The sequence below is a fragment of the Carassius gibelio genome, chromosome B20 (genome assembly GCF_023724105.1).
Source record: "Carassius gibelio isolate Cgi1373 ecotype wild population from Czech Republic chromosome B20, carGib1.2-hapl.c, whole genome shotgun sequence".
Lineage (NCBI taxonomy): Eukaryota > Metazoa > Chordata > Actinopteri > Cypriniformes > Cyprinidae > Carassius > Carassius gibelio.
This window is the reverse complement of record NC_068415.1, coordinates 9,718,991-9,734,767: the sequence shown is the minus strand read 5'-3', so window position 1 is coordinate 9,734,767 and position 15,777 is coordinate 9,718,991.

Here is a 15,777-nt window from a genome sequence, read left to right as displayed (position 1 = left end):
GAGTATGCTAACATTATTGTAAAACGCGTCCTGAAAGAAATCAGCCCAAGACACTTAAACAACAAAAAAGAGTCAAGGAAGCAGCTAATCAGAAACACTCTTTGCTTGTCAATCATATGGATGTTCATCTTTCCTGACATTGAGATGGCTGACATGTCTTTGGAGAATCAGTGGCGGAAGTTAAAGAAATAACTGAAATTGCTCACAGCACCTTTAGCCTTCAGAAAATGTTTAGAGGTCAAAATAAGTAATTTGGAAACACTTTAGATAAGGGTACACAATTTACTGACTAGTTGCTTATTACTAGCATATTGGCTGTTTATTAGTAGTTAAAAAGCACATGGCTTATTCTGCATGAACAGAACTACTACAAACAACTACCTTACTATCAAAAAGCAGCAAATTACGAGTTTGAAGAACTCTTAATTAATAGTAAATATATTTCCTTATCTACTAGTCATTTTGTTGTCTGTTTGTTAGCTTACAGTTTTTGTATGAATGTTACTTAAACATTTCTAAATATATATTTAAAATTTAGATTTATTTAGTTTTTGTACCTAATAAAAATCAAAGAAAAAAAATACATACATTTCAAACTGTAAAATATATTAGAATAAATTAATGAATACAATAAAATAAATAGTTTGCTAAAGCTAGTATGGGACCCAACTGTTGCTTTATATTATTGATAAATATATATTTCACATACATTTATTTCAGAAGATAATATATAAAATGTATAAAATAAATATAAATATCAAAATGTCATCGTACAAATAGGAAAATATAATATGTACAATAATTATTTTTTTAAAACCATGAACTGATGAATACATACAATAAATTAATACATTATAGCTAGATTAAAACCCAAGTATTGCATTATAGTTATTGATAAATGTATATTTCCCATTAAAAAAAACAATAAATATCAATAAATATCAATAAAATTATTTTCAATATAATTGACAAAATGAACAAAAACACATAAAACTAAATTTAATTTAATGATTAAAAACAAACAAATAAATTAAAATATTAGCTTAAGACTAGTAAGGGACCCAAGTGTCGCTTTATAATTATTAATACATTTTATATTCTCATTAGTTTAACTGATTTTTAAGCTGTTTCTTATATTAATGTTGGTAACAATGTTGAATGATAGAGCTTGACAAATGCAGTCAACACTGTTTCCCGACAATATTGACAAACAAACATTAACAGAAAAAACCCTCTCTCTTTCTCTCTCTATTAGCTCTGCAAGCTGCTACTTCTCTATCAGTCTGTAGAGTGTTTCAGCCAATGATCATCACACACACACACACACCTTCCCATACAAACACACATACACAATGAAACACTTCCACATACTTGAATCTACAGTGCAAATGTCCGTCAATTGATTTATGTGTCCAGTAGATGAAGAATAGCCTAAATTGACGGAAGTCGTCCCCTGCAGTGATGTGTCGTTTATATGATACTTGAGGGGGGTCATCCGACATTAGGCTTGTGTGATTGTGTGTGTATGTAGGATTTGAATGATGTCAAACCAGCTCTCTAAGCCCCCAAGCGTGACACCGGTGGAATCTTTCTGCTTTATAGTTTTTTTTCTTTGTCCTCGACTCTGGTTAAGAGTGACATCAGTCTGGACAGTAATTCGCCTTTTTCCCTTTAAGCATACAGACCGACAGACAGTCAGACAAAAAAATGCCCTCCTGCTAGTCAGTCACAGTAATTTTCCCACATTGTCTTGTTTGTCCTGATTTGTGGATGAAACAAAGCCCAACAGCATCAGAAGACAAGCACCGACATGCAGGTTTACAAGAACTAAAACTTTACGCAATGTGCCAACCGTCAGACCGAACGTGTCCTGATAAAACATGTCTCACATCCATGCAGCTTTCAGAAAGACAAAATACGAAACTAACCCCCCAGGTGTGGAGACTCAAACTCAAGTTTAGGGTAGAAGCCACTGGACACTGCTGACTGTGTGGAGACATGCTTGTTAAATCTCCACTGGTCCTAAAACGTTTTTTTTGATGATGCAACTATAATAATACGGCTTATCAGTCTCTCCATCTCAGTTTTTATCAGTGTGACAAATATTTTACATTCAAACTGCCAAAGCATTTGCATACAGATATATAACTAAAACAGGCCAAAACAACACTCGGGGAATAATAAAGGAAGAAAAAAGAAGGTATTCTTTTCCTCCTGAACATTGTTAACCCTAGGAAAAAAAAGTAATATATTTAAAATAAAAAATGTTCATACTAAATATAGCCCAAATCTATTAACATATTTACTAACAATTGCTCGAGACTTGCTAATCTAAAAATTATAATTAAACTTTATTTGGAGTACTTGTGCGCAGTTCTCCATATTAAACCTAAAATGTGTTTTAATGTCAATATTGATGGGCATTATATGATCTTTGAACAATATCAGTCTTTAAATGTTGTTGAAGGTTTTTTTCTGATTTCTCGGTGAAAATGAAGATGAGATGCATCATGACGAAACAAACAATTTTAGTAAAAATGTACTCTATTGAAGAAAACATGACATGAAAAACATCTAAAACATAATCAAAGGATGATAATTAAAAATATATATTTTCTATATAATAATTTTGATTCACAACTGTTCAAAAGTTTGGGGTTGGTATGGTTTTTGGAGTCTTTCAAAGCATATGTTCAACATACTGTATGTTGCAATTATTTGATTTAAAATACAGTAATAAAAATATTGTTACAATTTAAAGCAACTGTTTGTATTAACATAATGTATTCCTCTGGTGGCAGAACATAATGTTCAGCAGCCAGCTGTAACTGTTGGTTAATGTAATGCATGTTACTGAAATTATTAATTCATTTTAATATATATATATATATATATATATATGGATATAAAATTATTCTTGAGTGTGTGTACTTGGTATTCCATACAATATGCGGACCAAATGTCCCCACAATTGTAGTAAAACCAGTAAATTTGTTCCTTGAGGGGTCATTTTTGAACCCTGTGAGGAAAACAGCTTATAAATCATACAGAATTAAGTTTTTGGAAAATCTACAAATGCAGAAAGTTCTGAGTGAGGCATAGGTTTATGGGATAGAACATACAATTTGTACAAAAACCATGTGGATCCCTATGTAATGTCACCATAAAACATGTAAAGCATTGTAATTGTGTATTAAGTGTTCAGTCGGAGTTAAGTGACAAGTGAATGCTTAAGGGGAAACTACAAAAAACGGACTCCACTGATCCAGTTTTCTACATGCATGGTGGTCATCTGTGGCTGTGGGAGGAAGGAGCATTAGATAATTCCTGACATGCTACCCACATAATCCCTCTTTCTCAATCTCTCTCTCTCTCAATCCCTGACTCATCTTTCACATTCCTCTAGCATTCCAGCAGGATTAGCTGATGCCGCCAGTACAGACCCCATTCATGCAGAGAGAAACAAAGAGAAAGTGTGTACGTGTGTGGGAGAAAGAGCACGACTGCATTTTTTTTGTGAAGGAAAGAGGTTTTCTGCCCCAAACCATTCCTCCCCTCAGACCAAACAGTACATTGTGCAGTCTAGCATAGAGAGGTTCTCAAGAGAGCAATCTGTCACACTGCCTGAAGAAATCAACACTTGAAGAATGATGTTTGACTCCTGGCATCCTTGTTTCATGTGTTCTAGATGGTAAGAGTGTTTCAAAGCAAAATAGCTCAATATCACAGCATACACCATCTCAGAAGACCCCACCACCACAGACACATGCACATAATCACACAACAAACAAACCTGTGCCTCTGTCTTCAAAAGGATTCCATGTATTGATCAGCATTGTGTAATGGAGCAAAAGGAGAAAGAGATAAAGCCTGTTGTCTTAGTCAATGGTGCAATAGTCTGTGTGCTGAGGAACAATTCAGACAGTCTTCTGACTAAATACAAGGGTGCTGCTTTCACATCCTGAGTCTGATGCAGAACTCAGAAATCATACCTTTGAGAACTACATGCTAGCTGAGTATTGCTGAAAGATGACCTGTGGTGAGTCTTTTTTTATTCTTTCTAGTATGAGAGTGAAAGAGTGAAAGAGAAGGCAATTGGGTGCATGGGAAAAAAGACAGGAAAGATGGACCGGATGACAGAAAGAGGATCATTGTCTTGAGGGTCAATCTATGGGCAGAGTTCTCTTTGCTGATTGGTTCAGTTCATTCTCAGCTGTACTGACAGAGAGAGAAATGATTTAATTGCTTTGAAATCCGATTAGGTTCAGTGGACATCATACAATAAGAATGCACTCCAGAGTCATAAAGACATATTGCTACTGTCTGAAATTATTTTATTATTGTTTTTATTATTATTCCTTTATTTAACCAGGGGAAATCATATTACATCATTATATTACAATCATTTTACATTTGTGCAAGAAAATCAGGATATGTAACTGTGTGTGTGTGAGAGGGTGAACTTGGGTTTAAAATGTTCGAGTTGGTAAAACTTCTAAAATTAGTTTGAAAGAATTCTTATGCTTGCCAATCTGCATTCATTTGACTGAATTATTTTTATTTTATTGTTTTTATTGTGAAACATCCTTACAATTTAGAATAACTGTTTTAATAAATGTTCATTTATTTTAAAATGTCATTTATTCCTGTGATGGCAAAACTTTTCAGAAGTCATTACTCCAGTTTTCAGTGTCATATGATCCAGAAACCATTGCATCCAAACACACGGTCACACACAAGAAATCATAACCATTTAAATAGCTATACGTTTACATGTTTGTGTCTGTTCCTGAGCTTCCTTAAAGATAATCTTTCCAAATCCCCCAGATCAAAATGATTAATTGCCTTGTCTTTACAGACACTCTGTCTTTTCACACAATTAACTTTTCTGAACACACTTTGAGACCAGTTTTAGACTGTGTTGACAGATTTTAAGATTTCCTGATACCGTTTCCTGGCTTTGTCAGTGCATCAGCCCTGATGCAAATGATTTTAATGAATAAATTAAATCATTTTCACTCTGTGCCATTAATACTCCAGCAATAGCTAAATCCGTTAGAATTCGTTACATCAAACAGAAAATGTATTTTGAGATACCACAGTGTTTATTATCAGAATGTGTTATAGAAACAAGGAAACAATGCTCTTTTTTTTCGCATGGGAGAGAGCAGGTCAAACCGGTAGCACATGTGGAAATGTTTTCATCATCACATTTAACAAGACTGTTGGCGGAAAGGAAAGACAGAAAGAAAGGAAGAGAGGGGGAGAGAGAGAGAGAGAGAGAGAGAGCAAAACTAAGTGGAAAAGCTGTGCCAAAAAACACTTGCATCTTAAAAAAAACCTCTCAGCTGTTTCCCTCCCTCTTTTCTGCAAATACAGGCATGTGTTGCTGTCACAACCCTCTCACTCTCTTTCTCTCTCTTTCATCTGCCCCCTTCCATTCTTAAAGACTGCTCTGTGTGTGTGTGTGTGTGTGTGTGTGTGTGTGTGTGTGTGTGTGTGTGTGTGTGTGTGTGTGTAATCTCCTCACATCTGTGCCTTAGATCATATAGTGGTTCATGTCTCATGCTGCTAGCTGGAGGTCTTTACGACCCATGGAAATTACTGGAATGTCATTTTAACATCCGTGAAAATGTCGCTGTTCCTCAAAGCCACCCCAGATTATGTATCACCGGGGGTGCGAGGCAGACAGCTGTTTGTGTGTGTGTCTTTGTGACTGCCACTTTGTGCACCTCAGAGCGTGTTCTCGGAAAACTAAATGACTAAGGCTTGTTTCATTCATCCTGCATCTGTGAGCAGCACACGTTCATTTCGACACCCATATCAACAGATTACAGTACTACAAGTAAAATATTACTTAAAGTGCATCTTAAAATGTTTATTCAGCAATATAGGCTGATCTACTAACCCATAATAAAAAATAAAAAAACGACAACACATATGCTTACATGCAGTTATACAATCAGATTATAATCTGATTGTTTGGTCAATTGGACTGAAAAGCCTTCATGTAAACACCTAAATAGATCCAAATTAGTTTAATTTAAATCACATTTCAATTGGATTATTGGTATAGACCTAACTCAGTTAAGACACCATATTGATTTTATTGTGGATGAAAATGAGACAACTCAACTTTCAAAACTTTTTGGATTTGTCTACTGATTTTTAATCAGATGAACAATTGGTATGATGTTACAATGGTTACATCCATTGCACGTACTATACTTCTATCCCTCACAGTCTTATTTTTGTTCTCGTTAATCAAAAATTACACATGGCACTACCCTTAGGTCTGTAGACCTACAATATTCTTGTCAAAAGGAAAATAAATAAGCATATAAACATTCTTTTTGGATATGTCAAGGCAAGTAAATTAGTAATTATGCATTTAAACAGACACAAAAGCACTTTATATTGAGCAAATTGGACTGAATTCAGAATATTTAGGCCATTTATAGCTACACTTTGGGATTCGGTTCTGTAGATTCATTAGCATTCAATATAATTGTGCTCCACGTCCTAATGCAAATTATATTTCATGATGATCAAATATGTAGTAATTCTCAATGGCTCACTCCCAATAACCATTTTATGGCTGGCAATTAAGGAAAGTAATTCAGAATTTACTTTCTTTTCTGCACAGAGCTAACATACATTAACATATCGTTAACTCAAATGACTTTACAACATTTTTTATGTTAGATATGTTGCTGTTGTAGTCACACTGAAGTGGCAGGATGTGTAACACAGGCCTAAGAGGTTCAGACCCATAAGTGCTGTGAGAACGTGTTGATTTAGGCAAGAGTGCAAGCATAGACAACCCTCTTTGAACCGTGAAGACAATCAGCTGAACATCTCCAGTCTGCTCTAACAGACACTGATAAATAGATGTGAGGTTATCTGTGTAAACAACATCACCATCATACAAACACACACACACACACACACTGGTGTGATGAATGAAAACCTGACCTTTCATGTAACACAGCAAGCAAACACATACAGACACACCCAGAGGACACGGTAGGGGCTTGGTATTCCCTATGTTTTTGGGACCAAATGTCACCACAAGGACATTATAGTAATACCAGTTAAGTGTGACCTTGTGGAAACATTTTATGGTCTTTTTTGATAATGTAAAATAGCGTGTGTGTGTGTGTGTGTGTGTGTGTGTGTGTGTGTGTGTGTGTGTGTGTGTGTGTGTGTGTTTTATGCTGGAAAAACTAGTGCACACTTCAACAAGACGAAACCAACATGAACATGTACAAATCTTTCCTGTTTGACTAGCTTTAACGTTACATTTAAAACCATTTCAGTTGCACTCATTCCATACGTGCAATATGATGGTGATGTGCTTATACTTCTATTTCTTCAAATTTTTGGATGTTTAAGGGTACCTCTGAGCAATACAAGGTAGCCAATGCCTCGAGCATCTACCTTTAAAGCTACGACAAAGTGATGAATCAGAGGTCGTGTGTTTGGGGCTAATGATGTTAGACAGCATTCCTGCACACACATACACTCACATGTAAGAAGTGTTTCCCTTGGGACTATAATATCAATTCATCTCTTAAATTGAACAGTGTTCGTACAGATGGCATTTTTTCCCACATGTGTGCTAATATAATTCTAGACGGATGATGGTGTACTCTACTCATGTGTCGAGTGGAGCCAGACCTTTAGTTCCGCCTGAACATGTATGTATGATTGCAAGAGCAGGCCGAGATGGAAAAAAAGCACACACAGAGACAAAAGGCTCAGTCTTAAAGGGGTTTTCCATACAGTTACAGGTAACATTCACACAGACTCACAGTGGAAAAGGGAGTGAGGCTTTTTTAATCTACTAAGGTCCAAACATTTTGACAGGGATCTGGCGCAAGTTTATAGACTGTCAGTCCTCCAACCCAGGAAATCCTGGAGTCAGTCCTGATCATTTCATTTTATTCCTGACTTTTAATCATTGTAAGTTACATAACACTGGCAAAAAGTGCTTGACAATGTTTGTTTAGATTCCGAGAAGGAAACTTCTGGAGTTACATGTTTGAAACTTTTGAATGGTAGTGATGGATTCAGAAGCGAGGAGATAAAGTAAAATCAAAACATAGTGAAAAGAGAAAAATGTTTATATGAAATAAGACGGTTACACATTATTTTAAGGTGTCCCTGTTACAGTGTAATTATACATTTATGCACTGAGAAATATTAATGAACTATGTACTTACTGTATGGGTAGGGTTAGGATTAGGGTTTGGCTTACTTGCATGTAATTATGCATAATTTATTTGTATTATAATAGTAAATACATGTAACGTGAAACAAGGACACCTTAAAAAAAATGTGTTACCAATAAGACAATTAACATAAACAGTTTGTGAATTATGTAACAATCACAAGAAATAAAGTCACAGTCACATGGAATTAAGTAGGTATTATGCAACTTATTTTTTTAAAGACATGTTGTTACAGAAAAGACTGTGACACTTTCTATTAATTAAATAATCCTTAATAAATGATAATGAAAAATATATTAAGCAGCACAAATGTTTTCAATATATAAGTCTGAAGCATAAATAAGCATGCACAGTCAAACAAAAAATTATTCAGACACCAGATATATATATATATATATATATATATATATATATATATATATATATATATATATAGTTTTTTTTTGGACTAGTGGGTGGAGGACACTGTAGTTTATTTATGTAAGTGAGGATAGCAAAATAAATTAAATTGTTACATATTATACCCAAAACTACTTCTTCATACAGTGGACTATGAGTAAAACTGATCATTTTGGACCCAAAATTATTCAAACACCTCGACCTGACCATGTTTTTCTGAAGTGTTTTTTCTTTAATTGCTAATGTGACCTTTTTACACCACAGACTGAACAAAATTAAGCATTGCTTGGTAACTGGTTTACCTAAATTGGTATTATCTAATTGTGTACTAAAATTTAACACCTGAGAGCTATTCAATCTAATTCATTACATACCTTTCTATCACAGAATTATCTGACATTATCAAGATGAATTTGACACAGTTTAACTTTAAGTTCTTATAATATTTTATTACCATTTTCTATAGCAAACAAACGTTGTTGAAGGTGTCTGAATAAATGTTGGTTCGACTGTATTATAATTTCTGAAGGAGCATGTTATACTGTAGACTTGACTAATGGCTGCTGCAGCTTAGTTTGTCAACAAAAAATACATTAAAATTCTAAATTATTATTTTAAATTGTAATACTATTTCACAGTATTACAGCTTTTACTGTATTTTGGATAAAATTAGACTTGGAGAGCACAAAAGACTCCTTTGAAAACATGAAACCTTTGAACAGTACTTACATTATTTTAAGATATTGCATAAATAGATATTGATATATATATTATATGAATTTTGTGGTGGGTAATTGGATTGCAACTTTTAGAAAAATTGCCACATTCATGAGTGCGTTTGGGTTTGGCTGTGTAATGGCATGTGGCCATAATTAGCTTTAAGAGAGTATCCGCTATTTTTTCTGTGGCGACATGGATGTTGTCTTTCAGCGCGTGGCTCTCTGTTCTAGTTTGTTCCTGTCGCACTATGTGCGTGTGTATGTGTGTATGTTTTCATGCCCAATAAAAGCTCAAAGGAAGTGACTAGAAACTCCTCTCATTGTTATTAAGGTAAAGGAATCTCAGTGGGAATATCAGCTTTAAACTAACATCCTCTCTCTCACACACACACACACACACACATAAACATGAACACAGCCACACTTTATCACCTGATTTTCATGTCCTGTGCGACTTCGGTTAACTCACTTCTACTGATGATATAAAAAGGAAAAAACAAGTAGCAAAGCCATAAAATTATATAATAAGCCTAAACACACCCACGCACACATTCTGTAGATGGAGATAGAGGATGCTGGTTTTCCTGCTCTCACACCTCATGGGAGTCTGGCCACTTTACTGATTTTAATGAGTCTGAGGAAATGGAAAATTGTCAGTGACCCTTTTGTCTCTTACGAACGCATGTGCATTTTTGTTCAGCAGTGCAATTCTTTTCTAAGAATCATGTGTTGGACATGTGGGTTTTGAACGGAAAGCGTTCAGATTATTTCAGCACAAGTTCAATGCTGGTACAAGTCTCTTATTATAACTTTAGGCCTAAAGCTTTGTTCAGACTGCACATAAATCCAATTCGATTGTTAAATCACTTACTGCCTTCACAATCATTTTGAATGTGCGGATCTCATTAGTTATAAACTCAGATTCATTTTTTAGGACAGTGTAGTCAATCATATTGTATTTAGACCAATAGTATGATTGCTAGTATGATATTGCTTCTATATAACAGATCGATAAACAAGAAGCAAATTTTACATCATTTATTTTTGACATAATATTATCAGTTACTTTGTTCATTTTCCTCCATCAATAGCTCTAAATGAAACCACTGCAGAATGAATATCTCAAAGCAAGAGTTTTTATATGAATCAGATAAATGAATGATTCAATGACTCATTCATAAAGATGGTAACTTGTTTTGTTTAATTGAAGATGAAAAAGTCAATGATTTACTTACAAATGATTCATTATTCACAAATATATGCACACGTACTGGTGTAACAACGTAACATGCAGAAAGAGTCACTTACAAATGCTGTAATAACAGCAGCAATGTTTAGTCAATGAACGTTCATTACTGGTTGCTTGAGCAGCTGTTTTTGCCATAGTTAACTATCAGGTGAATGGGACTTCTATTTGTATACTTCTCAAACTTGTAATATAATTAGTAAAACTTACGACTTGTAAAACTTGTAATGTGGTACATGTATTTTATTATTATTATTATTATTATTATTATTATTATTATTATTAACAAAATAAAAAAGTATTTGGCAGTAAAAAGTAAAAGTCACTTTGACTATATAAGATATCAAATAAACCACCTAGGGAACCTATATTCTGTGTTTTCCTACTGCTTGTACTACAAAATAAAAAATAAACCTATTTAAAAAAAATATATAAGTCTTAAGTGGGAAAAAATTTTTTTTTCAATCAAACTGATCTAATTAAATATTTTTAAAAAATAAAGCCAAATTGCGAGATTAAAACTATTACTATTTTTTTTTCTTCAGTTTAGTAAGTCAAAACATTATCCCACTAAATTGAGATGATTAAAAGGTGTGTGTGTGTGTGTTTTTTTTTTTTTTTTTTTTTTTTGTACAGAAGAATAGAAGAAAAACGTGAAATGTGATTCAGATGCAATAAAAAAAAAAATGTCATTTGAGTCTGGACTTTTTAGTCTGGACAAGCCTAACAACTCCAAACTAAACAGATACACAAGCCTGCAGTTAAAAGGGCTCATAAATTCTCAGTGTTTAGAACACACCGTCTGGATAAATAAACAGCACAGAGGACTGTGAGCGATGTGAAAACGGCTCCCCTCCAGGTATCAGCTCCTGCTGTACAAACACAGCACACCCACTTCTTTAACATGCATTACAAACATTAAACATACACCAAATTCACAACTTCTTGATGCTGCTATATGCTCAAATCTTTTGATAAACTGCCACCGAACAGCCTGATGGAGTTCACCTCTCATTATTTGGGCAAGGTCACTTCCCACACTGACCCCTTTCTCCACAGATCAACCCATTCTAGCATTCAGGACATGTCAAGGTAGACCTTGCCCTCCGGTGTAAGTCTTTGTGTCAGAGCGCTCAAGTCTGTTTACACTCTAAAACATTCCGTCTGCTTTATTCCCTCCAGCTGGAGCTGAACCAGGATCAGTTATAAAATAAATAAATGGCCATAGTATCCAAACAGCTTGCCACATCAAAACCCTGGAGGTGAGAGGTGGCGCTCCGCCTCATTTCCTCTGTGTATTCGGGGGGCTTTTCTGAGAGGCAGGATTCGGGGGAAAATGGGGTCGTGGTCGCTCATCTCTTGTCTCCTTGATCCCATTCCTGTCCTCGATCCCACATCTCGAAGGAATTCTACTAATCAAAATTCCAAAAGAGGGGGCTCATTCTGTGTAAGTGTGTGTGCTTGGGAAGCAGTAACATATTTATTCTGATGCTTATGTTACACTGCGTGAACTGATTAGGGACATTGAAAGTATTTCCCATCATCCATTGTGATGGGATAATTCTGCAAGCTTAAATATGTCTGATTCGCCATCAAATGCTTCTTTTGAGACAATTGATTCTTTGCAATTCTTGCCGACTCACTGAACAGAAAACAATTATTTTCAGACATTTTCAACTCAAAAAGAATTACAAATGGGAACCATCTTTTTTGGACATGCCCTCAATCAAGAACCATGAGTTAAAAAAATTACAACCTTTTTTACAACGAGAATCTATGAATTATACAATAAAAGCAAGTGGAAAGTAACCTACTTTAATAGCAAAATAGCAGAACAGGTAAAAATAAAAAAATAATTAATATAAAAAATACTGTTTTTAATATATGCATGTTTTTTATTAATAGCAGCTAAATAAGAGAAAGGTAAAAAAAAACATTTTGAATGTATGGTTTTAATATATATATATATATATATATATATATGCATATACACACACACATTAGTGCTGTCAAACAATTAATCGTGATTAATCACATCCAAAATAAAGGTTGTTGTTTAGTTTAAATACACACACATACAGTATATATTTTGAAAATATATACATGTGTTTACATGTATATATTTGTTCATATAATTTTTATCATATATAAATATATTTAATATATAAGCATAATATATTTTCCTTAGCATAGATGCATGTGTGTGTATTTATATATACATAATAAATGTATACAGTACGCACATTATGTAAACAAAAACTTTTATTTTGATGCAAATTCATCTTTTGACAAGTGTTGTCAATCATACAGTATATACACACACACACACACATTTACAATTTACTTTTGAATGAGTAGAATCATAGGTGCAACAAACAAAAAACACCCTAACATTAATAGAAAATGTAATATGTGCCAGTATGTGGCTAACTAAAACATTTTAAAACATATAACATATAAAAGAAACTGTTCAAAAGAACCGATTCGTGCAGATGAGTCAAACTAGAAGAAATCATGAGTGCCCCTGAATGTATGTATGTACGCACTCACACACATCAGATCATGTTGTACGTCATTTAATTTCCAGAAACTAAATGTGTAGGAATGGGTTCCTACACATTCTCCATTTCAAAATTGCATAGTTTTCCAGAGTCAAATTTCCAAACCTCAACAGTAGATTTTCAAACCAATGGTTCATAGAGCATTATTTTCAGCTTTATATTTGGTATACAGCACATTTATCTGTAAATGTTTATTTTCTCAGGGTTTTTTTTTCATTGATTTTCTCAAAGTGACAACATACAGAGTCCCTAAAATAAAATAAAAATAACAAATTAAAAATACAGACATTTACATGCACACAAGATGAATAAGACAATATAGTATGGATGCACATAAATTAACAGAGATCTACCCGCTCAAAATTGTGCTTTTCTTATGGTAGTACCTGTAATGTCAAGGCCTAGTGTCCAATTTAACACACCCTCCACGGCAGCACAGAAACCATGGCATGAAATGACACAATAGGTGGCTCAGTCTGCATTGTCCTATATGCTTAATTCAATGGTTTCTTGTGCACACATGAAAGTCTGTATGTTTTTAGTTTTTGCAAAGGTACTTGAGATTTTGCATACGGTGCTAAGAATATAGCATGAAGAAACCCAAAATGCGTATAACCTGCATTTTGTATAATGAAAATATACACCTTGAATTCATTCAGTCATATTTGGCAATCACTAAAGAATCACTAAACAGCTACCATAAAACCAGACTTCTTGTACGCTAAATTTATTTTCATTAAAATCTTAATTTTCTATTATGAAAAAAAAAAGTAGAGGCAAAAGACTGGAAACACAAATATTTTAAAAAAATACGGGAAAATACTTAAATCAAATTCCATTCTTTACCAAACCCAGTAGGAACCCTGAATTTCCTTGCAGTCTTTCTATCTGCAATTGTACAGAATGTAAATCACATTACATGATGCGCTGTGAAAAGCTCATTATCAAAGGAGTTTCTTATTTGTCTCATTTGTTCAATAGGACGACCCTATTACTGCACTCTATCAACTAAATACAGCTTAGGACCGGGGAGGAGTGCTAATAATTGTGAGTCTGTGTGCATGCTTTTGCCCACACTAATGAGGTCTTTTATCTGAAATTAGAGAGTTTAATCATTTTAGCTCTGGGTGCATTGAAACACTGAGGTAAAATGAACGTCTGTGTGCGTCCATTCTAGCAGAGAATTAATCAACTCCAGAGGGAAAACTTATCCAGGAGAATGAATAGATCCCTAAATACACAATTGTTTTTCCAGTTGCAGAATAATTGACTTGATTTCTTGAAGTCTATTTGTGAAGAATTGGTAAATTCTAACCAAGTCCAGATTGTCAGTGGAGGAAATGCTCAACATCAAACAATGACTAAGTGCACATTTCCTCTTCACTAAATTGTTCTTCTATTATACTAAAGCAAATGCACCTTTTTTTTTCAAAAATGTTAAAAGTGTGTGTGTCCTGGTCTAATTTGTTGGCTTTTTGTTTGTGGTTCACATTAATTGCAGCGAGCCCCCCCTGGGGAGAATTGTGTTCGGTGCGACTCAAGTGCAGAGGAAACACTGGTAGCACTCAAAAGAGTTAAATAAACAAGTTGGAGTAAAATTATTTGCAGGTGTAGTAATGGCAGACAGTATCTGTGGTAGGGCCGAGAGTCATTTTCTAAGTTACGCTCTGCTTTACAACAGATCGGTGTGGTGCACTATGAATGGACAGTTCTGCAAACGCTTCAGCTGTTGCTGTAACTCATTTCAAGACGGCGTGAGTTTAGGGAGTATGGATCTCACTGCAGGAAAACTGGGACCTTTGGTCAGGGGGCTGTCATCTAATTCTTTCCTTCTGTTCACCTGGTTTACAAGTCATCTTTGAGTTTTTTAAGGAATAATTTAGGCAAACATGGCCGTTTTTTCATCTTTTATTCACACTCATGTTCCAAAACTGTACTGCATGACTTTCTTCTACTGAACACAACATGTGTATTTTTTTCTGACCTGTCTTTTTATTATAATGGAACTGAATAATGGCTGTGACGTTTAAAAAAAGACAAAAAACACCATAAAAGTATCATAATAGTGGTCCATATGGCATATGCAAAATATTTTAAATCCTCTTAAAGTAAAAAATATATAAAAAAAAACTATCAAGGTAAACTATTCCTATACAAATCCACTTTTTATTAATGATGTATGATGTGTAAATCCACATTTTGTTTCATTATGTCTGTATTATATAAATGTTACAAAAAATGCAATAGACAAGCAATAGATAGATAGATAGATAGATAGATAGATAGATAGATAGATAGATAGATAGATAGATCACGATTGTGAGTTTATCTCAATTTTCTGAGAAAATAAAATAGAATAAAAAAATTATTTGTTGAGTTTATATACCACTACTCTGACTTTATTTATAACTTGCAATTCTGAATTTAAAAAGTCTGAATTATGAGTTTGCATTATGCAATAGCAAGAAAAAAAATAAAACTTAATTTTGAGCTAACAAAAAAAAAAAATATTGCAGTTACCTTTTTTTTATTCAGTGGTGAAAACAGTTTTCCAGAATAATGAAAAATTTATACAAATAATTTTAAATTATTTAAATAATTTCAGATCATATTTAATA